Here is a 25,837-nt window from a genome sequence, read left to right as displayed (position 1 = left end):
TTCCTTTTTGTGAGTTGGGCACTGTTTTCATTATATTGTTGTTATAACAGTGTACAGAATAAATGGGTGGATTTTGTGCATATTGGACAATCTAAAAGTTGGTATTATGAAAGGACGTCGGACCTTCAGTAAAGAGACTTTGCTGTTAATGGTTAGAACAATGCTGCAAACATTTACACAGAGATTTCCAACTCAGGTCATAAACAAGGACGTTGGGCTGGGATCATCCGGTGCATCGATGGAGCTGCACAATTCTGTTTGTATATTGACATTGTGGGGCTAACATACACTGGATATGGTTTATGCGGGACTCAATGTAAGATGCCATCACTTTTATAACACCTTCATTCAGGATCGAGTGCAAGGTGCAGAATTACAGAGATTAGGAGGCACACAGAAGAGATATACTTGCAAGACATGGCTATTTACAGGTCATTTTTACAAATGTTGAACTGCATCTGGACCAGCGCCATGTGCTAGTCCATTGACCAGTCTGCCCCACACACCACTCCCCGTTGTTCAGGTGTATCTCTAACCAGTCTATTTTGAGGGATTGTGTGAGTAACTGCTCAGCTCCAGTTTGGAAGCTCACTGGACAGATTTTGGCGATAGCCAGTGTTTTGGAGGTCGTGGTGAGGGCCAGTAACACAGTGTCTGAATTCAGGCTTTTTCTCAAAGTCATTGTCAACAGCTTTGCTGCCTGCAAGATGGTGTGTTCGCTGATCTGAACATGAATCAGCTGTTTACTTCAGTCACTGAATTGTGCAATAATTAGGTGTGCGCTCTGGTAAATCAATTATTGTTCACTTCAATTGTTTCCAACTGAAAAACTGATGTTTGGTTCAATTAAAATATGTAAGAAATAAAGTGACATTAACTCTTCACTATACAATATATAAATTGACCTTTTATATATTCTCACAGACTAATCAAATAACAATCAGATATTGTCTGGAAAGCAAGATAATGTGAACAGGACAATGTCCCAGGTAACATCACCATCCTCTCTGGTAGGTACTGTCCCACTGAATTGACACAGCCAGGCAGAAGAGGGCAGCTCCTTGGCATATAGTCAGTATAGGGCCGCATGGTGGCTCTGTGGTTAGCACTGCTGCCTCACAGTATCAGGGATCTACGTTCGATTCAAGACTTGGGCAAGTGCCTATGTGGAGTTTACACATTACCTCCGTGTCGGCGGGGGGTTCCTCCCACAGTCCAAAGATGTGCAGCTCAGGTGAATTAGCCATTGATTGCTCTTTGGAGGGTTGGTGTGGACTGGTTGGCACGAAAGGTCTGTTCCCATACTGCAGGGAATCTAATATAATCATATCGCTCAGCATTGATGCTGGATCCTGCGGCAGCTAGACTGCTCTGCGGCAGGTTATGGGGAACCAATAAAAGGGAAACCTATAATTGACCACATCATCACCGATCTGCCTGCTGCAGATACACCCCTCCATTTCATATATCGGTAACAATGGTGTCTGCACAGTCCTTATGGGGAGCAAGGGCTAACTTCACATTTTCCAGACACTCCTCACCATGACATGCACTGAAAGGTACAGACTTTAAACGGAGTAAGCAACTAAGGACAATGCATCCATGAACTACAATGGCCCATCGGAAGCAGCAGAAACATGTTCTGCACAACTCATACAGTCCACTTCGTGGACCGACATAGCTCCCTCTGTACAGTAACTGGACATGGCCCGATATACCTCCCACTGTACAGTAACCATCACGGCCCGACATACCTCCCATTGTACAGTAACCATCACGGCCCGACATACCTCCCACTGTACAGTAACCATCACGGCCAGACATACCTCCCACTGTACAGTATCCATCACACCCCGACATACCTCCCACTGTACAGAAACCATCACGGCCTGACATACCTCCCACTGTACAGTAACCATCACGGCCAGACATACCTCCCACTGTACAGTATCCATTACACCCCGACATACCTCCCACTTTACAGTAACCATCACGGCCCGACATACCACCAACTGTACAGTAACCATCACGGCCCGACATACCTCCCACTGTACAGTAACCATCACGGCCAGACATACCTCCTACTTTACAGTAACCATCACGGCCCGACATACCTCCCACTCTACAGTAACCATCACGGCCCGACATACCTCCCACTGTACAGTAACCATCACGGCCCAACATACCTCCCACTGTACAGTAACCGTCACGGCCCGACATACCTCCCACTGTACAGTAACTGGGTCAGTGATGAGTGCAGAAGAACATGCTGGGAGCAGCAGCAGCCAGACCTAGAGAAGAGGGACAACCTGGAGAAACTCTTCCTGCCTTCAGCTGCAAAACGGGACGACTTGTATTCCGACAGCACAAGCAGCAAGTGATGGACAGAGCTCAGTGATCCCACTATCAATGGTTCAGATCTATCCCTGCAATCCTGCCACATGCAGTTATAAAAGATAGTGGACAATGAAAGAGACCACTGGAGGAGGAGGCTGCTGCTCTCCAACAATGAAATCACCCATTATTGGGGAGCCCAGCACAGCAGGAATAAAATAAAGCTGCTGCATTTGTAACAACTTTCACCAGATGGGCTGAGCAGATGATCCATTTCAGGCCCCTTCAGTAGGCCCCAGCATCACTGACCCCAATCTTCAGACAATTCGATTCACTCCGCACAATGTCAAGAAATGTCTGGGACACTGTAAACTGTGATTTATTTCCAGAGATTGGCAAATCTCGAGTCAAGCTGTTCTATTCCAGCAATAATACTGACACCTACCAACAATGTGATAAACTGCCCGCCTGTATCCTGTGAACAAAAAGCAAGGCCCTTGCGTTGCAGCAAGTCACTGACCCATCGGTGTACGATGGGTCTACCATGGAAATGTGATAGAAAGTGTCAGCAATAATGGGATCAATCAGCAATAATCTGCTCAGTGTCATTCAGGTAGTGACCCGTCAGGCTCACTCAGATCCTGAACCCACTGCAAGCTCAATTTAAAAGAGTGGAACTCCAAAGGGGCAGTGAGAGTAATTACTCTTAACATCGAGTCACCATTTAACAGCGTGTGACAATAGGAGCCCGAGTAAAACTATACTCAATCAGAATCTGGGGCAAGTACTCTTCTGGTGGGAATTATTCCCAACAACAATAATGCCTGTTCCCAGTGTGAGTAACTGGAACTCCAGGAAAGTTCTGCAGCTATTCCTCAGGAAAGAGAGTGTCTGAGGCTAAACTATTTCCAGCTGCTGCAATGACCCTCTCTCCATCATAAGGTCACACAGAGGAATGGTCACTGATTATACCATTCCTGAAACAGGCCATGCTGAAATGCAACAAGACCTGGAAAACATCCGGATTTTGTCTGACAAGCAGCAAGTAATGCTCACGACACTCAAACATGAGACAAATATATCACTAACGAATCAAACCATCATTCTTTGATTTTCAATAGCATTCCCATCACTGAGTTCCCATCACTGAGGCCCCAACACAGTGTCTATCAGCATCCCGGGTGCCATCATTGACTAGGAGTTGCCCTGAACTAACCATATTAATAACACTGCCTTTAAGAGCAGGTCAGAGGTTTAGAATTCATCTACTAACTCTCCAAAACCTGTGATGTTTATTCTTGCAATTTAATCTAAGGTCAAATTTCAGCTAATTTAATAACTATCACTTCCACGGCTATCCATCCATTTCCCACTGATGCGCAGCAATACCAGTGTATACTGCTCCAGTACCTTCTCAACTCACTGCCATCTAGAAGATCTAAGGCAGCAGAGACTTTGGAAAACCAGCTATCTGCGAGCTCACTCCTTCATATGATCAGATGTGATGAGGTTGGCTCATGAATTTACAATTCCGTACTCCTAAGATCACAAAAATCAGTCAAAATGCAGCGAGACTTGGACAGCAGCCAGGCTTCGGGGCTGACAAGTGACAAGTGACAAGTAACATCTGTGCCACATAAATGTCAAACAATGACCATCGTAATCATCTCATCAGCGCCATTCAACATTCAAAGGCAGTACCAATGATGAATCCATTGGCACTAACATTCTCAGGTTAATCCAAGACCATTTCAATGCTATGGTGAGAACATCAAATCAGAAGTTAGGAATCCTGCAGCAAGTAACTTTTCTCCTGGCTTGCCAAAGCCTGTCCAAAATCTCCAAGGTTCAAATCAGGAATATGATCAAATAATCTCCACTTGTTTGATGAGTGCAACTCCAGAAGCACTCAGTTTGACACGATTAAAGACTGAGCAGCCGAAATAAATGGTCCCCATCCACAACGACTCCCTCCCTCCACCGCGGATACTCAGCAGCAGGTATGAGTACATTGACATTTTCTCAGGTAGCACTGAGTCATTGCCATCTGGAAAGAAAAGGACAATATTTAGGGAATAGTGATCATAATTCATTTGGTTTTAACCTAAGTATTGCAAAGGACAAAGCGAGACTAAGAAGGCACTGTCTAACCTTGTTTCTTCAAGTAAACAGAAACAAGTAACAAGAAGATAAATCAGAATCAGAGCAGTGGCAGGTAGTCTGAGAGAAGATTAAAGTGGTTGTAAGAAAATGTGTTCTCAAATTGAAAAGGGTCAGGCAGCTAAATCCAGAGGCCCCTTGAAATCTAGGAATACAAAGACAGAACAGGAAACCTTACATCACACAATGGGAACGTAATACTACAGAATGCCAAGAGGAGTGCGGAATGTGGAGAAGGGAGATCCAAAACGAAATTAGAAAGCAACCAGTGTTTGTGAAATGATACTGTCAAAAAATATCAAGTCATCTTTAGCAAATTTCTTTTCAGACCAGAGAAGGAAAAGTAAAATAAGGAATATAAAAGGCAAGGAATATAAACTGTCGAATGTCTGTATATGGTTCTGAGTTTCAAATAAGGCTTAAAGGACCTCAACAATGGGGGCTATTATGATGGATCTGTGAGAGTTGTCTGAGAAGCCCATCTGACCCTTCTCGATGTTACTATATTCAGGGATGTGAGATCTGGTCATGGAGACAGGGTGGTAAGGATGGCAAGATTTGGGAAATTTTAATGACAAGAGAAATCGTCAGTTCAGTCAAAAAGAACAAGGAAGCACATCTAAGAGTTTGGGAACTGAAGACACTCAGAAGCCTCGAAAAACATGATAAAAGACAGGAAAAACGGAAAGAAAAAGAATTGGCTAGACGATAAAGCACGATGCAATGTCTTTATAAACAGGATTAAGGAAAACAAAGAGTGCGCCCGATCAAGGAAAAAGGAGGGAATTAATGCGTGGAAGGGGGTTAAGTCTTTAATGAATACTTTGTATTGGTATTCACAAAGGAGGAGAACATGGTGGGTGGTGAATCAAGAGATGGATTAGATTAGATTACTTACAGTGTGGAAACAGGCCCTTCGGCCCAACAAGTCCACACCGACCCGCAACTCACCCATACCCCTACATTTACCCCTTATCTAACACTACGGGCAATTTAGCATGGCCAATTCACCTTACCTGCACATTTTTTAGACTGTAGGAGGAAACTGGAGCACCCGGAGGAAACCCACGCAGACACGGGGAGAATGTGCAAACTCCACACAGTCTCTCGCCTGAGTCAGGAATTGAACCCGGGTGTCTGGCGCTGTGAGGCAGCAGTGCTAACCACGGTGTCGCCCATATGCTGATATCCTGTGTCATTTTGATATTAAAAATGGAGGCTGTGTTGTGTGTTTTGAAAAATATTAAGGTCGACAAGTCTCCAGGAGATAAAGGGATTAGTCCCAGAATATTGAGGGGATCGAGGGAGTAAATTGCTGAGACTTCGTGCACACATTTTGTTTGCTCTTCAGTCACAGCACAGGTTCCAGAGAACTTGAAAAAAGCCAATGTTGCTCCTTGGTTGAAGAAGGGCAACATGGATAATTCCAGAAATTTCAGCTCGGAGAGCCTTACATCAGTGGTAAGGAAAATATTAGAGATTCTTACTGATATGACTGACTCACATTTGGAAAAATATGGAGTTATTCACGATGGGCAACATGGTTTTGTGTGGGTGGAAAATGTGTCTCACAAACGTGATTGAATATTTTGGGAACGTGGATTGATGAGGGCATGGAGCTGGATGTTGGCCATCTGGACCTCTGCAAGGCCTTTGATATGGTTCCTTACAGCAGGCTCATACAGAAGGGGATGTGAACTAGGATCAGCGATCAGTCAGTAACATAGACAGAGAACTGCTTGGTCATAGCAGTCAGTAGTGGTGGAAGGGTGTATTTTTTCGGTCTGGATATGCGTGAATAGATTGGGGGAGTTGCGGGTTGTCATGGTGATTGGCAGATGATGCAGCAGGATATCCGTGGGCTGGAGACTTGGATGCAGAAAAAGCAAATGTACTTTAAAATAAGCAATTGCGAGTTGATACGTTTGAGAAAGTCTGCTGCAGGAGAGAAATATACAAGAAATGAAAGACCTCTAAGTAGCTTCAACATTGAAGGGATTTGGGGATACAGGTCCATAGTTCCCTGAAAGTGGCAACACAAGGAAACATTGTTACATGTTGCATCTGGATAGAACTATATTTTGGCATCGTTTAGAATATTGTGTGCAGGACTGATTACCAGATCAGCAAAAGGATGTCGAAGTATTGGACAGGGTTTGAAAACCATTTACTAGGATGTTGTCTGGTTTGGAGGATACTAGACATAAGTGGAACCTGTTAAAGGTTTACAAAATTATGAGAGGTATGGATAGAATAGACAGTTGCAGTCTTTCTGTTCCCCAGAGTAGGAACATTAATTGCTAGGGGGCATAAGTTTTAGGTAATTGGGGAATATTTAAAGGAGATATGAGAAGCAAGTTTTTTTTTTGCTGTGCTCCAGACAGAATGTGAAAGTGCCTGGAATGCACTGATGGAGGAGGCTGTAGAAGAATATACAACAGCAATGATGGTATATTGACATGTACATGAGTTAGCAGGGAATATAATGATATACAACATTTTATAACTTCTAAAGGCATCAAGTATCAGTGCAACTTAATGGGCTGACAGGCCTGTTCCTGTGCTGTACAGGTCAAGACAAGATTTCAACAAGATAGTGGCCAATTGCTGATTCAATACCTCCTGATGATCAGCAGGCACATTCATGCAGATCTCTCCTCATTAATTTTCAGGTTCATGTCCTCCCTCCCACCGTGGGGAAACTCAATATGGACAATTTGGCATGAATTTTAGAGCTGGTATCTGGTGACGCCATCATCACCCTTGCTCCTGAGGCCTTCTGTCTTGGACACCAGCGTCTCAGGGGACACTGCACAGACCAAAGCTGCATGTACTACATATCCTCCAATGCTGGCATCTGACATATGTCAGCCTCACCATGCCATCCCAGCAGATCTCGGACCAACTGACAGTATGCTTCTGTACTTCAATGCTGGAGCACAGGGTGCACTGACAGCTCTCATTGCAATGCTGCTGCAAGGACACTGTGCTCAGGGACACAACCAGGTCATGGACTGTCCCTCTGGGCTGCTCACTCAGTGTTTGTACAGATTCACTTTGAGCTGAATTGAATGTTCACATAATTATTGTCTTACCTCACCCTGCCTTTAGCAGTGTTACCCCTCAGCTAGAGCTACCAGGCTCACCTGCCTGCTGCATTGTCTTGGTGTTTAGTGCAAACACAAACCCAGGGAGCTTGGTATCATTGTCCACAGTCAGTCATGGTGCCCAGCACAGGGAGTCAGTGGGAGTCTCAGGTCCCAGTCCGGGAGCTTGGACACAGTCAGTCAGTCTCTCGTGGTTGTTAGGGTCAGGATCCTTCCCCTGTAAGGGGAGGGTGGTGGTGGTGAGGAGCTGAATGTTGGCAGACTTGGAGGAAGGTATCGGTTCCTTTATTAGCAACTTTGCAGATGACACTAAGGTTGGTGGAGTAGCAGACAGTGAAGGGGAATGTCAGATAATACAGCAGAATATAGGTAGATTGGAGAGGCGGGCAGAGAAATGGCAGATGGAGTTCAATCCGGGCAAATGCGAGGTGATGCATTTCGGAAGATCCAATTCAAAATACAGTAAATGGGAAGGTCCTGCGAAAAATTAACATCTGGGTATTCAGGTCCGTTGATCCTTGAATGTGGTAACGCAGGTCAATAAAGTGGTCAAGGCAGCATATGGCATGCTTTCCTTCATTGGACGTGGTATTGAGTACAAGAGTTGTCAGGTCATGTTACAGTTGTATAGGACTTTGGTATAGAATATTACGTATGGTTCTGGTGCCCGCATTACCGAAAGGATGTGCATGCTTTGGAGAGGGTGCAGAGGAGGTTCATCAGGATGTTGCCTGGTATAGAGGGCGTTAGCAATAAGGAGAGATTGAATAGTTCGGGATTATTTTCATTAGAAAGACGAAGGTTGACTGGAGACCTGATTGAGGTCTGCAAAATCATGGGATGCGTAGACAAGGTGGACAGCAAGAAGCATTTTTCACCCAGAGTGTGGAACTCAATTACATGGAGTAACGAGTTCACAATGAAAGGGTAAAAGTTTAGGGCAGATACGCTGGAAAGATCTTTATGCAGAGGGTGATGGGGGCCTGGAACACTTTGCCAACGGAGGTGCTACAGGCGGGAATTACAACGTCAGTTAAGATATATCCAGACAGATGCATGAATGGGCAGGGAGCAAAGGGATACAGATCGTCACCAAATAGGCGACAGGTTTAGACAGAGAATCTGGACCAGCGGAGATTTAGCAGGCTGAAGAGCTTGTTCCTGTGCTGTGATTTCCTTTGTTTCAATGGTCTGCAGGTTAGATTGATCTTATAGTAGGATAAAAGATTGACACAACACTGAGTGCTGAAGGACCTGTACGGTGTTGTACTGTTCTGTGTTCTAAATAGGGAGGGTTACAATGGCAGGAAGGGGTTTCAGGAGGCTGGAGAGGATGGGTTCTGAATGAATAGATACATTAGGGAGGTTTACTAGGATTGTCGGATGTAACACAGACAGCAATGATCTGATCTGGAGAAGACGACACAGACTGGGAGGGTTGTGGGGAATGGAGGTGGTTTCACATGGAACACATAGAACCACAGGGTGTTACAGAAATGTGGAGGGCTGTATGGTCTACACGTGTTCATGAAGATAGAGAGGTTAGGAGGGGTGGAGCAGTCTACAGCGAGAAGGGTGTTAGTAGGATGGAGCGGTTTACACAGACAGGGAGGTATTTCAGTGAATGAAGCAGATAACAGAGATAGAGTGGGCTGTATAGACTGGAGGACTAAACAGATATGGAGGGTAGCCGTGACTGAAGATGTTTATAGGTATAGGACGTTTTACATCTGCAGATTATTTCGATATGAAGGGTGTGGAGTCTGTCAGATTATCCAGAACGGCAGTGATTTCGGTTGGAGACAGTTTCACAGATAAGGGAGCATTAGTAACCATCTCCAGTTTGGTCAAAGGGGAAAGGGTTGTAGGGGCGGGTGAGTTTACACAGGTAGGGGTGTGAGAGCTGGAGAAGGTTATGGAGATGCGTAAATGGATGGAGATACAGGAGGGGCTTATACTGAAAGGGTGGGTGTTCGCGATGGGATGATGCAACACAGAGAGTGAGTCTTGCGAGAACTGGATCGGGAGAATCACAGGCTTTCAGTCGGTTATCGGGAGTGCTGCAGGGACCGGAGAGGATTGTCGAGTCTCCACTGTGTTATCGTGTCTTTAGGACTGGAAGAGGTTACGTAGATACGGAAACATTGAAGACAATGTGTGCCGCCTTCTTTTTCTTGAAACGAGCCTCAATATCCCCCATCAGCCAGGGATCCCTAAACCTGCAAGCTTTTCCCTTCACTCTGACAGGTACACATTGGATTCTTGAGATCGCACTTTTAAAAGCCTCCCATTTGCCAGTCATTCCAATTCCTTCAAACAGACTCACCCAGTGGATGGGAGCATGATGTGGAGGAGCTGGTGTTGGACTGGGATGTACAACATTAAAAATCACACAACACCAGCTTACAGTCCATCGGGTTTATTTGGAGGGACTGGGTTTCATAGCGCTGCTTAATCAGGTGGTTGTCGAGCACAATAATCAGGCCCAGAATTTATAGCAACAGGATTGCAGTGTCATGAAATGTAATGCCAAACAAATTTAGTTTAAGTTTTCATCTTTCAGAATGATCACCTGGACTTCGAAAGCTGGTGTTTGAATTAAATCTGTTGGGCTATAACCTGGTGTTGTGTGATTTTTAATTAATCCAATCGACCTCTGCTCGATCCTGCCAAATAGCTCCAAAATTGGCCCTTCTCCAGATAATGACCTTAATCTGTGGACCTGCCTGATCTTTTTCCATAACTGTGTTAAAAAAGAGGACAGTTGTGGTCATTGGACCCAAAGTGCTCTCCGACTGACACTTCAGTCACTTGCCCGACCTCGTTTCCTGAGGGGACGTCCCGTTTTCAGCTGCCTGCGTAGAGTGGGGCCCTCTCCATATTGATCTAGGAAACTTTCTTGGACACATTTGACAAATTCCACCCCATACAGGACTTTTACACTCTGGGTAGTCCAGTCAATACAGGGGAAGTTAAAATCTCCAACCAATACTATTCTATTATTTCTATAGGTACCTGCAATCTCTCTTCACATCTGCTCCTCTCGTACCCACTGGCTATTTGGGGGTCCAGAACATCATCCCAGCAGACCATCCCCTTTTAGTTTCTAACTTCTAGCCATATGACCTTGTTTGATCATCCCAAAAGAGTATCGCCTCTAAGCACGGTTGTTATGTCCTACCTTATCAATAAGGCAGCTGCGCCTCCTCACTCACTTGTCCTTCTGTCACGCCTGTAGCTTGTGTGTCCTGGAACACTGAGCTGCCAGTCCTGCCCTTCGCTCAGCCATGTTACTGCTATGGCTGTAATATCCCAGTCCCCAGAGCTAATCCATGCTCTGAGCTCGTCTGCCTTACCAGTCAGGTCTCGTGTGTTAAAATAAATGTCATTTAAACCAGAAGTCTTTTCCCTCCCTATACTGTGCCCCGGATATCCTGCATAGGAAACTTGCTCTCGATGGCTGATGTATTTTCCCCAGACTGGTTGATGTTACCTCTCTTACTCAGAGTCCAAACCGCTGCCAAACTAATTCAAACCCTCCAGGGTAAGAAAAGCAAATCTCCCCCCAGGGATAGAGGTGCCCTTCTGGATCAAGTCAAACCTGTCCACCCTTGTTCAGGGTACCTCTACCCCAGAAGAGATCCCAATGATCCAAGAACTGAAAACTCTACCCCTCCACCAGCTCCTCAGCCACACCTCTACCTGGCCTATACTTCTATTTCAATAGTCACTGGCACGTGGCACTGGGAGTAATCCGGTGATCACAACCCTTGAGATACTACTTTTTAACTCCTTTCTTCACTCCCTGTACATATTTCACAGGATCCCATCCTCTTGGCTAACTGTGTCATGTGGACCGATGTGCACGATGACCTCTGGGTATTTACCCTGTCACTTCAGAATGTTCAGTCACCACACAGAGAAACCCTTGACCCTGATACCCGGGAGGCAGCACACCATGCTGGGGTCTCTTCTGCAGCCACACAGCCTCCTGTCTGTCCTCCTCATAACTGAGTCTGCTATCAGTTTCACTATCATTAGAGTGGATCTGGCAAACCGAGACTGGGAGGACAATCTGCAGTTGGTTCTATATTTGGAAAATGAGAGTATGTTGAAGTGATACAGTGAGAATTCATGGCCAGTGTGGTCCTGCCAAGGGAATAGTAAAAGCAGCAAGTGCAGCGAATACTGGTTAAGCGATATTGTGAGTTTGATAAAGAAAATACAGTGCAATAAACTCAGGTGAAGCCATTCCAACGTATAGAGTGTACAAGGGGGCTCCTTAAAAATGAAGGGCAAACAACGGCCATTAAACATCCTTGGTAGATAGTGTTAAGGAAAAGCCACAAGGTATTTTAGCAGGATATTCAGAATAAGAGAGTTACTGGGGAAAGTGTGGGGCCTGTTAGAAACCAAAGGGACAATCGGTACATTGAGCCAGGGGAAGTAGGTGAGGTCTTCAATGAGTACTTCCCATCTGTATTCACACAGGAGCAGGGCATTGTAGCCGGATATTTCAGTTGGGATGGGGAATTTCTCAAACATCAATAAGGAGGAGGCATTAAATGCTTTCACAGGCTTAAAGTTGGATAAATCCCCAGTATCCAATGAAATGTATCCCACGCTGCTATGGGAGGTAAGGGAGGAGATTTCTGTGGCCCAGTGGATACATTTAATACTTTACTGGCCAGAGGTGAAGTGCTGAATGACTGGAGGATCGCTAATGTGGTTCCTTTGTTCAAGAAGGGCAGCAGGGACAGGCCAGGTAATTACAGAGCTTATAGTCTGACAGCAGGGGGAGAGAAATTTTTGGAAACAAGTCTGAGGAACAGAATGAATCAGAATTTGAAAAGGCAAGATCGATTTGGGATACTCGTAATAGATTTGGTAGTGTAAGATCCTTTCTCAAATTCAGCTGAGATTTTTGTTTGAAATTACGATTGAGGATTTTGATGAGGGCTGTGCAGATGAAGTGGGTTACATGGAGTTCATTACATCGTTTGACGAGGTCCCATATAGAAGGCTGGTCCAACAGACCAATGGGATCCAAGGCAATTTGGCAAACAGGATCCACAACTGGTGAAGGGCTGTTTTATGATTGAAATTCTTTCACCAACCGGTGTGCCACAGGGATCTGTGCGGGAGCCATTGCTGTTTATTATATACATTAATAACTCTGATGTGAAAGCAGAAGGTATCATTAGTAAGTTTGCAAATGACATGAAAGGTGAGGTGTTGTCCATAGTGAGGTGGATGGTGCCAGGCTACAGTCTGAAGGTATAGGCTGGGACAGAATTTCAAGGCATGAACTTAAGTAGAAACATCAGGAAAGAGCAGAGCAGACATTGAGGAAAAACTGATTGATGAAAGTGCATTTATTTCAAAATAAAAGACTTAACAATTAAGGCAAATGAAGTCGGTGCATGGATGAGAACATGGGATTGGGATACCATAGATATGGCAGAAACACAGCTGACAGTGGGACAGGACTGGGAGCTCAATGTTCCAGGGTACAGATTCCATAGGGAGGATAGAACAGGAGGTGAGAGAGGAGGGGGTGGAGTTTTTGATCAGTGAAACATCACTGCAACACTTAGAAAGGATATTCCTGTGGAACGCCCATTGAAGCGATAATAGTGCAATTGAGAAATGGGAATGGGCCATCAGTTTGATATGACTGTACTACAGCCCCCCTACAGTCAGCGAGATTTTGAGAAGCAAATATGTCGGGAGATCGCAGATATCTGTAAGAATGATAGGGTTGGAATGGTCAGGGATTGTAACTTTCCAAACCCAGTCTGGGACTGCCAGAGTGCTCAGAGCTTGAATGGGTGGAATTTGGTAGGCACGCTCAAGAAAAATGTCTCAGTCAGAATGTAAATGGTTGGACTGCAGGAAGGGGTCAAACCTGACCTCCCCTTGGGGAACAAGGTAGGGAAAGGGACTGAGGCATTAGTGGGGCAACACTTTGGCAAAGTGAGCACAATTGTATCAGTTTGAAAGTAGCAATGGAAAAGCACAAGCCTGGTCCACAGGACCAGGATTCCTGAAGAAGGGCTCATGCACGAAATGTCGATTCTCCTGCTCCTTGGATGCTGCCTGACCTGCTGCGCTTTTCCAGCAACGCATTTTCAGCTCTGATCTCCAGCATCTGCAATCCTCACTTTCTGCACAAGTTAAAGATCAAAATTCATCTTGCCGCAATCCAGAAGGTATTATTGAAGAGCTTTTGGCAATTGATTGTGGAGGCTATTTGCAGGTAAAGGGACGTCAGGCAGGTGGGAAGCTTTCAAAAGAGCGATAAAATGAGAGTTCAGGGACACCATATTTCTGTTAGTGTGAAGGACAATGCTGACACAAGTGAGATACACTGGATGACTGGGGGGCATTGAGGCTCTGGTCAACAAAAAGGGGCACATGCCACATAGCCAGCTGGATTAAGGGAATCCATTGAAGAACATAGCGGGTGGAGTAATTCACTTAAGAGGGAAATCAGGAGGGCACAAAGGGGACCACAAAAAGCATTGGCAGATCAGGCTGACGAAAATCCAAAGAGATTCTTCAAGTATATTCTTCAGGACATTAACTTGGGGAAGAATATAGCTCCTTGATTACGAATGGGGCCATCCAAGTGTGGAAACACAGGAGATGGGTGAGACCTGAACAAAAATTTCATGTTTGAACTTAAGTTGGGGAAGTCAAGGAATAAGGAACAGTGACGTCTTCAAAAGAGTCCACTTAACAGATCAGGAGGTACTAAAGGTTCTAAAATGCATATAAGATGGACAAATCCTTGGGAACTAATCAATTATATCCCAGGATATTGCGGGAAGCTCAGGAAGAGATTGTGGGGTCCCATAAAGAGATATTTCTATCACTGATAGCCATGGGTGATGGGCTGGAAGCCTTGAGGGTGGCTAAGGTTGTGCCATTATTTAGGAAAGGCTGCAAGGGAAAGTCAGGGACATCAACACCAATTAGTTTGATGTCAGCGATGCAGATGTTGTTGGAAGCGATTCTGCAGGACAGGAGTTACATGCATTTGCAACGACAAGGATTGATTAGGGATAATCAGCACAGCTTTGGAACGCTGCATAGAATTCTGATCATCCTGATCTGGGAAGCATTTCCTGAAACTGCAAATGGAGCAAAGACTGACGAAGATGTCACTGATACTGGAGGGTTTGACAGAAACGGAGAGGCTGGATAAGCTGGAAAGCATTCTGGGGGAATGAGATAAATGTGGCAGATAGGTTTAAATAGAATGCGAAGAATTTCCTGCAGCACACAAGTCCAAAAAAGCAACTGGAGAGACACTAGGGCTCCTCAAAGATCAGTGAAGCCATCCAAGTGTCGAACCACAGGAGGTAGGAGAGAGCCTAAATGAGCATTTCATGTCAGAACGTACTGTGGACAAAGACTAGGAAACAAAGGGAAAGAAACAGTGATGGCTTGGAAAGAGTCTCCATGACAGAAGAGGTGGTGCTGGAGGTTTTAGAACACAAAGGTAGAGAAAGCCCTAGGTCCTGAACAAGTGTATACCAGAACATTGTGGCAAAGTAGTAGCAGGGACGGGAGCAGAAATATTTATATCATTGTCCTTCACATTTCCACTGGACGTAGGTGGCTGAGGGGTGACTGTATAAAGGTTTATAAAACCATGAGGGGTACAGGTAGCCAACGTATTTACCCCATGGTAGTGGAGTCCATAACTAGATGGGATTGAACTGCAGAAGGATAAGGTGTTAGCAATTCTGGCAAGTGCAAAAAAAGGTCCCCTGGGCCAGATGGGATTTATTCTTGGCTTCTCTGGGAGGCCAGTAAGGAGATTGCTGAGCCTTTGGCTTTGATCTTTATGTCGTCATTGCCTTCAGGAATAGTGCCAGAAGGCAGAAGGACAGCAAATGTTGTCCCCTTGACCAAGAAGGGGAATAGAGACAACCCGGGGTAATTATAGAAGTGTGAGCCTTACTTCGATTCTGGGTAAAGTGTTGGAAAGGCTTGTAAAGGCCAGCATTTATAATCATTTGGAGATGAACACGTTGATGAGGGATAGTCGGCATGGTTTTGGGAAGTGTAGGTCATGCCTCACAAACCTTGTTGACTACTTTGAGGTGACCAAACAGGTGGATGTGGGTAAAGCAGAACTTGGTAGTGCAGATGAGCAGAGAGATCACTTTGTCCATGTACATGGATCATTGACAGTTGCCACCCAGTTTGTTAAGAAGGCATTCAGCAGGTGAGCTTTTATTGGGACAGGGAATGAGTTTCGGAACCATGAGATAATGCTGCAGCTGTACAAAACTCTGGTGCGGCCGCATTTGAAGTGTTGCCTATGGTTCAAGTCACCGCTTTAGAAGGATGTTAAAAATTTGGAATGTGTTCCGAGGAGTTTTACTACGATGTTACCTGGTACAGAGGGAAGGTGTCATGAGGAAGGCTGAGGGACTTGAACCTGTTTGTATTTGAGAGAAGAGTTTAAGATCAATTAATTGAGACATATAAGACAATCAGAGGGTGACATGGTTTGGACAGTGAGAGCCTTTTCCCTCAGGTGGCGACTCCTAGCACGAGGGCAAATAGTTTTAAATTGAAGTAGTAATTAATATTAACATTAATTAATAGATATAGGACAGATGCCAGAAGTAGGTTCTTTACTCAGAATTGTCAGGCATGGAATGCATGGCCTGAAACAGTGGTAAAAGTGAGGTCTACAGATGCTGGAGATCAGAGCTGAAAGTGTGTTGCTGGAAAAGCGCAGCAGGTCAGGCAGCATCCAAGGAACAGGAAATTCGACGTTTCGGGCATAAGCCGTTCATCAGCAACACACTATTCCAGCAATACATTTTCAGCTCTGAAACAGTGGTAGACTCGCCAACTTTATGGGCATTTAAACAGTCATTGGATAGGCATATGGATGAGAATGGAATAGGGAAGGTTAGATGTGCTTCAGATTGTTTCCACAGGTTGGCGCAACATTGAGGGTCGAAGGGCCTATACTGCACTGTCATGTTCTATGTTCTGTGTTCTGGAGGGCATAAGTAGGAGATGGTAGAGGAAAAAACTTAAAAGGATTAGGAGGAGAAGATTTTCCACACAGAGTATGGTGCGGGTATGGAATAAGTTTTGAGGGGAAGTGGTAGAGAAAAGTACAATAACAACATGTAAAAGACATTTGTCCAGGTACATGGAGAGGAGAAGGTTTGAAGGGATTTGTGTTAAGTGCAGGGTAACGGGACTCGTTCAGGGATTCTGGTCAGCATGGACTAGTTGGATCAAAGGAACCGTTTCCGTGCTGCATGTTATTGGAGGAGGAGACTACTGAGATAAGGCACATAATAGACACTGAAGCAAATTATATTAATAGTGATGGTAGGCTGGAATGCACCATAATTCAAGTATGTGGAGGGAGGAGAGGGAAGGGAGGCGGTTACCGGGACTGTATCTGTTGTAGGAGTTACAAATTATTGAAGACACTAGTCACCAAGACATGCCATAGATAGAGTGTTGCAGAGTAGTGAGTCTTAACACAACAGAACTTACTATAGGGGTGTTGATTGAGCCTGGGGTGTGTCTGTACTGTGCTTCCTCTCCAGCACTGTATCTGTGCCATGTTTTGTTAGCCGATGTTTGGAGCTCTGTCTTTGCTCTCTGCTCTGTTCACTGTGAGTGATCTTACCTCACTGCGGGATTTATTTAAGACTCCAAATCTCCCTTCCCTTTATCTCCCTGGCTGATCAACCATCTTCAATGTGGCGATGGACGAGACAGCCAGCAGCTGGGAAGTCTATTGAGTCAGGACCTTCCTGAGTACCTACAGGAGTCAGAGGAATAGACTGTTTGGGAAATTAGAGTGATCTCGTGAGGGATACACATCGGGAATGGCACTAAGTCCAACAGAGATCTGAAAAACGCTGTCTCCATCCCTGGCCTGTGCTGTCCTGTCTCTCTGCAGTGAAGACTTCAATTGGCTCAGGATCTGGAGTAGCTGCAAGAGTGAGAGATGCTGACAGAGGCAGCAATTAGACCCTCACAGTGAGGGATACCACATGGGGAGAGACTGAGTGATATCACCAGAGGGCAGGAAGATTTCATAACGAAACAATCATGTAGGAAGAACAGGTTTAGGTTCCTGATGCCCTGGTATCAGTGCTCAGGAATGAGCAACCTTTGAGCAGGTGAAGTGATGGCTTCGTGGTATTACTGCGAGAGCATGTATCCGAAACCTCACCCAATGTTCAGTGGAGACAGGTTTAAACCCACCATCAGAAATGGTGGAATTTGCAATCATTATTTTTTTTAATTGCAATTAACAATCTATGGATAAGTACGAAATCATTGCTGATGTCCCAAACAATGTTTGTTCATCAAAAATACACTAGGGGACATCTGCCATCCTCACGTGATCTGTACGACATCCCCACAGCAAAGTGTTTGCCTCTGAAATGGCCGAGCAAGTTACTCAGCTCAAGGGCAGCGTGGGCTGGGCAGGAAAGGCTGGTCAGTCAGAGACACCAACATCCCATACCTGAGTTTAAAAATAAACCATTCGGATGGTCCCGCTGTAAATGTGCTGGGACCAGTCTCCTGGCCAATCACATTGGTAGGTTTAGGGACAGGGCTTTAAACTGACAGAGAGGATGCAGAGACAGGGTTCAGATGAAAGGAACTTGCCAAATCCAAATAGAAAAGGTGAAGCTTTGGAACAACATGGGGATGTGGCTGAAGACAAGCAGAAAGGAACAGGATGGGACCAAGTTTAACTAAAACTGTACATCAGTGAATCAATTTGAGACAGAAAATTGTAGGAAACAGCAAATTATGCTTTTTTTTGTGGAATGGACAAAGTCTCTGCCATAAGGTAGATGGATTTGTGACACAGAGATAAAAGAGAGTTAGACTTCAGGGTGACGTGGTTACAGGGTGAAAAAAGGTGGACATAAATATTCAATGGTTCACAACCTTGTGCAAACTCAGGCTAAGTGGACAACGCTAACAATAATTGATAACAAAGGCATGACAGAGAAATCATTTGGCCGCAGATCATGAAGTAGAGTCAGTCTGAATGTAAATTCTGGCTACAATTTGCCAAAGACACAAGCAGCAGAACAGTTTCAGGCCAATGAACAGCATTTCATGGCTCATCACTGCATCACACAGGAACTCATTAGAATTTTTAATAAAGGCATAATGACAATTCAGTGAAAATTCAAACTTCATATAACATTGACAATCACACTGACAACGGGAAAAGTGGAAGGGAAGTTAGGAGAATTTTTTCAGTTTTTCTTTAAATAACTTATTGTGCAACTGGCTAGGGATGTAACTGTGTCAGATCGACCGTTGTGTGATGAAACTTAGTGAATGAGTAATGTCATCTGGAGAGATCCTCTGGGAAATTGCGCTAAAGTGCAGTTTAAAGAAATATAAAAGTTTTAAAGTGAATCACAGAAAGGACAAGCTACAACTAAAAACAAAAATTGCCAATGACATGAGTTTGAGAGGAGAACTGACCAAGCTAAACAATTTAAACAGATTGAAACATTTGGTAAACATTTGAAGGAACAGTGTAAATCAATCAACAAAAGGATATTCCATTTAAACAGACAAAATCTTAACAAGAAACCCACACCTTTCCCTCACTCAGGACAAAATGGATCATGTTAGATTATGAAGTTGAGAAGATCACCAAAAAGTACTTAAAATCTTGAAGCGCGAGAGTGTTTTAGTTTTAAAGTTTCAAGGGGTTGCAATTGGTCTGTTAGCAGGAATAGGGCAATTGGCAGAGGAATCCCCGTGAGGGTATAATGTCACAATATGAACAGGGAGAGGTGAAGGTGCTGGAGGTGGCGAGAGTGTTACAGAGAGTGGGCAGGGCCTGAAGAGTGTTTCAAACTAAGTACGGGTTGTTGCAGCTGGAGGGGTTTGCAAAGGTAGGGAGGGACATATGTATTTTTATTTATTCATTTATGTAATGTGAGTGTCACTGACTGGACTAGTATTCTTTGAGCCCACTCTTAATTATCCAGAGGGCAGCTCAGAGTCAGTCATATTGCGGTTGGCCTGGAGTCAAATGTTGGCCAGACCAGGAGAGAATATTTGTTGTCCTTCCATAAAGGAGGACAGTGAACGTGATGAGTTCTTCCTTCTGATCAGCAGTGCATTTATGGTGGCCTGACCAATGTCTTGTAAAGATACAACATGACATCCCAACTCTTACTCTCCATGCTCTGACCAATGAAGGTACCCATCAGTTCTTTGAGAAGGTGACTAAGGAAGTGGACGAGGGTAAAGCAGTAGATGTTGTGTATATGGAGTTTAGTAAGGCGTTCGATAAGGTTCCCCATGGTAGGCTAATGCTAAAACTACGGAGGTATGGCATTGAGGATACATTAGAGGTTTGGATTAGGAATTGGCTGGCTGGAAGGAGACAGAGGGTAGTAGTTGATGGATTATGTTCATCTTGGAGCGCAGTTACTAGCGGTGTACCACAAGGATCTGTTTTGGGACCATTGCTTTTTGTTATCTTTATAAATGATCTAGAGGAAGGGCTTGAAAGCTGGGTAAGCAAGTTTGCGGATGACACAAAAGTCGGTGGAGTTGTGGATAGTGAGGAAGGAAGTGGTAGGTTACAGCGGGATATAGATAAGTTGCAGAGCTGGGCGGAAATGTGGCAAATGGAATTCAATGTAGCTAAGTGCGAAGTCGTTCACTTTGGTAGGAATAACAAGATGATGGATTACTGGGCTAATGGTAGGCTACTTGGTAGTGTGGATGAGCAGAGGGATCTTGGTGTCCATGTACACAGATCTCTGAAAGTTGCCACCCAGGTAAATAGTGCTGTGAGGAAGGCATATGGTGTACTGGGCTTTATTGGCAGAGGAATTGAGTTCCGGAGTCCTGAGGTCATGTTGCAGTTGTATAAGACTCTGGTGAGGCCTCATCTGGAGTATTGTGTGCAGTTTTGGTCGCCATACTATAGGAAGGATGTGGAAGCTTTAGAACGAGTGCAGAGGAGGTTTACCAGGATGTTGCCTGAAAATCTTATGAGGAAAGGCTGAGGCACTTGGGGCTGTTCTCATTGGAGAAGAGAAGGTTTAGGGGAGATCTGATAGAAGTGTATAAGATGATTAGGGGTTTAGATAGGGTAGATACTAAGAACCTTTTACCGCTAATGGAGTCAGGTGTTACTAGGGGACATAGCTTTAAATTAAGGGGTGGTAGGTATAGGACAGATGTTAGGGGTAGATTCTTCACACAGCGGGTTGTGAGTTCATGGAATGCCCTGCCCGTATCAGTGGTGAACTCTCCTTCTTTATGGTCATTTAAGCGGGCATTGGATAGGCATTTGGAAGTTATTGGGCTAGTATAGGTTAGGTAGGATTCGGTCGGCGCAACATCGAGGGCCGAAGGGCCTGTACTGCGCTGTATCCTTCTATGTTCTATGTTCTATATCCCAAACGCCTGCTTCACCAGCCTGCCTGCCTGTGATGCAACTTTGAAAGAACTATGTACCTGCATCCCCGTGTCTCTGACTGACAGCACCACCCAGGGCCCGAACATGAGCAGTACAAGTCCCACCCTGGTTTGTTTCACCACAATGCAACACTTCACATCTATCTAATTAAACTCCATCTGCTATTCTTTTGCCCACTATCCAGAAGTACTGTTAATCCTGTTGTATCATAGATAACCTTCTTCACTGTCCACTTTACCACCAATGTCAGTGTCACACAAGAAGCTTATTTACCAGGAAACCAATATTCTCATACAAAACATTTATCCAAGTGACAAACAACAGGGGACCCACTGCACCGCGGGTCACATGCCTCCAGTCAGAAAAACAACATGTCTCCCATCACCCTCTGTCTCCAATCATCAAGCCAATTTTGTATCCAGTTGACTAGCTCCTCCTGAATGTCATATCCGTTCACACTGATTTGAGCTTATTACCCATTTACCATACGGAACATAGAACACAGAACAGTACAGGACAAGACACTTCGGCCATGATGCCATGCCAACCTTTTATCCGTCTGTAAGACCAAACTAACTTCCATACCCTTCATTTTACTCTCATTCATGTGCCTATCCAAGAGTCTGTTAAATGTCCCGAAAGTATCTAATTTTACTGCCACCAATGTCAGTGCATTCCAACCACCTACCATTCTCTATCCTTTTATCTATCCTCCATTCACCTTAAAATTACACCACCTTGTAATAGTTATTTATGCCATAGGAGAAAAAGTCTCTCAGTATTCACTCTCTCTGTGCCTCTCATCATCTTGTTCCCCTCCACTAGTTCGCCCCACCCCTTTTTCACTCCCATGAGAAAAGCCTTAGGTCTCTCAAACTTTGTACATAAGAAATGCCCTCCAGGATGCTAGAAAGATGCAGTAAAACCTCACTGTTCTTAAAATCTATCCCCTTGCTAAGGAAAGCCAACACAACATATGCATTTTTAACAACCCTATCAACGTGTGTGACGACTTTGAGGGATCAATGGCTATGGACCCCTTAATCTCTCTGATCCTCCATATGGCCAAGCATTCTGCCTTTCACCCTGCATTCTGTATTCAAATTCCACCTTCCAGAATGAATCACTTCACACTTTTCCAGCTTGAACTCCATTTGCCATTTCCAGCCCAGATCTACCTCCTGTCAATGTCCCATTGCAACCGACAACAGCCCTCCACATTACCCACCACTCCACCTGATTGGCAAACTTACTAACCAACTCTCCAACATCAACATCCAAGTCATTTATAAAAATCACAGAGAGCAGAGTCCCAAAGCTTACTGTTACAGAACACCACTGGTTACTGAGCTCCTGGCTCAATACTGTCCATCTGCTGCCATACTCTGTCTTCTCTGGGCCATCCAACCCTGTACCCAGACAGACAGATTTCCCTGTATCCCATGCCTACTCAGTTTCTGAATGAGCTTCAACATATTCTGCCACATCTTCAAAGAATTCAATAAGGTTTGTGAGGCATGAGCTACCCCTCACAAACCCATACTGTCTAAAATTTAACCATGGTTTTCCAAGTAGTCATAAATTCTGTCTGTCAGAGTCCTCTCCAATAATCTGCATACCACAGACATTAGACTAATTCTGTAATTTCCAGGATTCTACCTCCGTAACATGGCCCAGTCTCTACAAATCTTCTCTCCTCTGCCACGTTCCCCAAAAGGGCACTGGAGGGTGGTGTGGATGACAGAGATAAGCTAGGGATATCAGGACAGGAGGATTTTGCAGACATTCGGAGGCTTGCAGTGCCAAAAGGAGGATTCAGTAATTGTGAGGTTACATGGTAATGAACGCATTTGAGGAGGGAGGGAGGGAAGATTGTAGCGAAATGAAAGGTTTCACAGTTTAGGTGTTTTGTTAGGACTGCAAGAGGTTACTGAGTTGGGGAAGGTTTAAGCACTGGTGGATTTTACAAAAACATGATTTTGATTGCAATGGCAGGAAGAGGATGCAGGGATCTGGAGAGTATGGGGTCTGAACGAGGTTACACAAATAGGAAGAGTTGTCAGAAGTGGAGGTGTTTATAGAGACCTGATGGTCTGATCTGGAGCAGAGGACTCGGATTGGGAGGGATATGGGGACTGCAGATGGTTTGTCAGGGAGGGAGGACCATAGAGCCACATGAGGTTACAGAAATATGGAGAGCTGTAGGGCCTGCAGGAGTTCGTGGAGATGGGGAGGTTGGGAGGGATGGAGCAGTTTACAGGGAAAAGGATAGTGGTAGGACAGCGCTGGTTTATACTGACAGGGACTATTTAGGGAATGGAGCAGATTACAGAGACTATGTAGGTTGTATAGACTCGAAGAAAAAACATACATTTCGAGGGTAGTCGGGACTAAAGACGTTTAGATATCTCGAAATTGTTAGGTTCTGGTGTTATTTAGACATGGAGGATGTGGAATCGGACAGATTTTCCTGGAGGTGAGAACAGCAATTTTGATTGGAGACAGTTACACAGATAAAGGAGCATTAGTAATCTCCTCCAGTTTGGCCAAAGTGGGAAAGTGTTGTAGGGGAGGTTGTCGTTAACACAGATAAGGGTGTAAGAGCTGGAGAAGGTTTATGCAGATTAGTAGATGGGTGGAAATACTGGAGGAGCAGACATTGAGAAGATGGGTGATAGTAATGAGAGCATGTTACACAGACCGTGGTTCCTTTAGGAACTGGATTAGAACAGTCATAGAGACTGGAGTGGGTTCGACAGATCGGAGTGTGGCAGAGACCTGAGAAGATTATAGGGTCTCCACAGATTGATTGTGTCTTTAGGGCTGGAAGAGTTTCGGGAGATATGGAAACCTTAAACCCAATGTATACCAACTTCATTTGCCAGCCCAGAGCCTCAATATCCCTCATCAGCCAGGGGTCCCTAAACCTGCCACTTTTCCCTTCACCATAACAGTTACATACCGACCCTGCATTTTCAGTATCACACTTTTAAAAGCCTCCCATTTTCCAGTCGTTTCTTTTCCTTCAAACAGACTCCCCCACTCAACCTCTGCTAGGTCCTGCTTCATTGCCCCAAAACTGGCTGTGTTCCTGCATAGCTCCTTAACCTGTGGACCTCTCCTATCGTTTTCCATAAGCCCTGGGAGTAATCGGGAGTTCACAACCCTTGTTGCCCTGCTTTTTAACTTCTTACCTAATCCAGATACTCACTTGACCAGAACCCACCTAACTGTATCTATGTCATGTGTACTGATGTGCACAATTACCACTGGTTACTCACCATCCCCCTGGAGAAAAGGGGCAAAACCTGACCTCCCCTTGGGGAAAAAGGTAGGGAAAGGGACTGAGGGGTTAGTTTGGGGATAATTTTTACAAAGTGACACAACTGTATTAGGTTGAAAACAGTTATGGAAAAGGACAGGCCTGTTCCACAAGTGAAACATCAAAACTGTCCTGCCCCAATCCAGAAGGTATTGGTCAAGAGCTTTTAGCTGTTGATTGTGGAAACTATTTGCAGGTAAATGGACCTCAGGCAGATGGGAAGCTTTCAAAAGAAAGAAAAAATGAGAGTCCAGGGTGAGGATATTTCTGTTAGTGCGAAGGACAATGCTGATTACAAGTAGAAAGTTCTGGATGATTGGGGGTATTGAGGTTCTGGTCAGGAAAAAGGCGGCCCATGTCATATATGGCCAGCTGGATTCCTCAAGGAACATTGTGGGTACAGTAATACACTGAAGTGGGAGAGCAGGAGGGCAAAAAGGAGACCTGAGAAAACCTTGGCTGGTAATGCTGAGGAAAATCCAAAGGGATTCTCCATGAATACTAACGTCAGAAGATTAACTAGGGACAGAATGTGTCCCCTTAAAGATCAAAGGGATAATCTATGTGTGGAACCACAGCAGATGGGTGAGATCCTTAACGAAAATTTCACATCAGTACTTAAAGACTGGGGAGGTCAGGGAAATAAAGTCTTCAAAAAACTCTGCATATCAGAAAATGAGGAGCTGGAGTTTTAAAAACACATTAAAAAAAGACAAATCCCTGGAGCTAATCATGTATATCCGAGGACATCGGGGGAAACTCAAGAAGAAGTGCCCCTTAAAGAGGTATTTATATCAGTGACAGCCACGGGTGATGAGCTGGAAGCCTGGAGGGTGTTTAATGTTGTGCCAGTATTTAACACTGCTGCGACGGAAAGCCAGGCACCGAAAGACCAATTGGCTTGATGTTAGTGTGGCGTACGGTGTTGGAGGGGTCTCTGAGGGACAGGAGTTACGTGCATTTCGAAAGGCAAGGGTTGATTAGGGACACAAAGTACACAAGTAGTGTCTCACAAACTTGCCTGAGTTTGTTGAAGACGTGACTAAGAAGATAGAAGACATAACAGGAGACTGTGTTTATGCTGACCATAGCAAGGCCTTGGACAAGGTTTAGCGTGGAAAACTTGTTAGTAAGGTTAGATCACATGGGAGCAGGGAGAGATAGACAACTGGATACAAAATTGGCTTGACAGTAGGAAACAGAGTGGTGGGAGAGGGTTGTTGTGTAGACTGGAGGTCTATGACCAGCAGTGTGCCATAAGGAACAGTGCTGGGTCCACTGTTATGCATCATTTAAGATGATGGATTTTGTTAAGGTAAACTAAGGAGGACTAACAGTTAATGGTCGGGCCATGGGCAGTGTTATCGAACAGAGAGAGAGACCAAGGGATATAGTTACATTGTTCCTTGGAAGTGGCATCGCAGGTGGACATGGTGG

The 25,837-nt window shown here is 44.7% G+C and overlaps 1 long non-coding RNA gene across 1 annotated transcript in view; it reads right to left on the bottom strand.

Annotated features, from left to right (window-relative positions):
• Positions 1-3,856: 3,856 nt before the first annotated feature.
• LOC132810756 (uncharacterized) overlaps positions 3,857-25,837 on the bottom strand; it is a 39,325-nt gene continuing 17,344 nt past the window's right edge. The window contains exon 3 of the long non-coding RNA XR_009643066.1: positions 3,857-4,381. This is a non-coding gene — a long non-coding RNA (uncharacterized LOC132810756). The remainder of the gene's footprint in view (positions 4,382-25,837) is intronic.

The sequence above is a fragment of the Hemiscyllium ocellatum genome, unplaced genomic scaffold, assembly GCF_020745735.1.
Source record: "Hemiscyllium ocellatum isolate sHemOce1 unplaced genomic scaffold, sHemOce1.pat.X.cur. scaffold_1892_pat_ctg1, whole genome shotgun sequence".
Taxonomy (NCBI): domain Eukaryota; kingdom Metazoa; phylum Chordata; class Chondrichthyes; order Orectolobiformes; family Hemiscylliidae; genus Hemiscyllium; species Hemiscyllium ocellatum.
The sequence above is the reverse complement of the archived record's forward strand: the minus strand, read 5'-3'. Positions and strand labels throughout refer to the sequence as shown.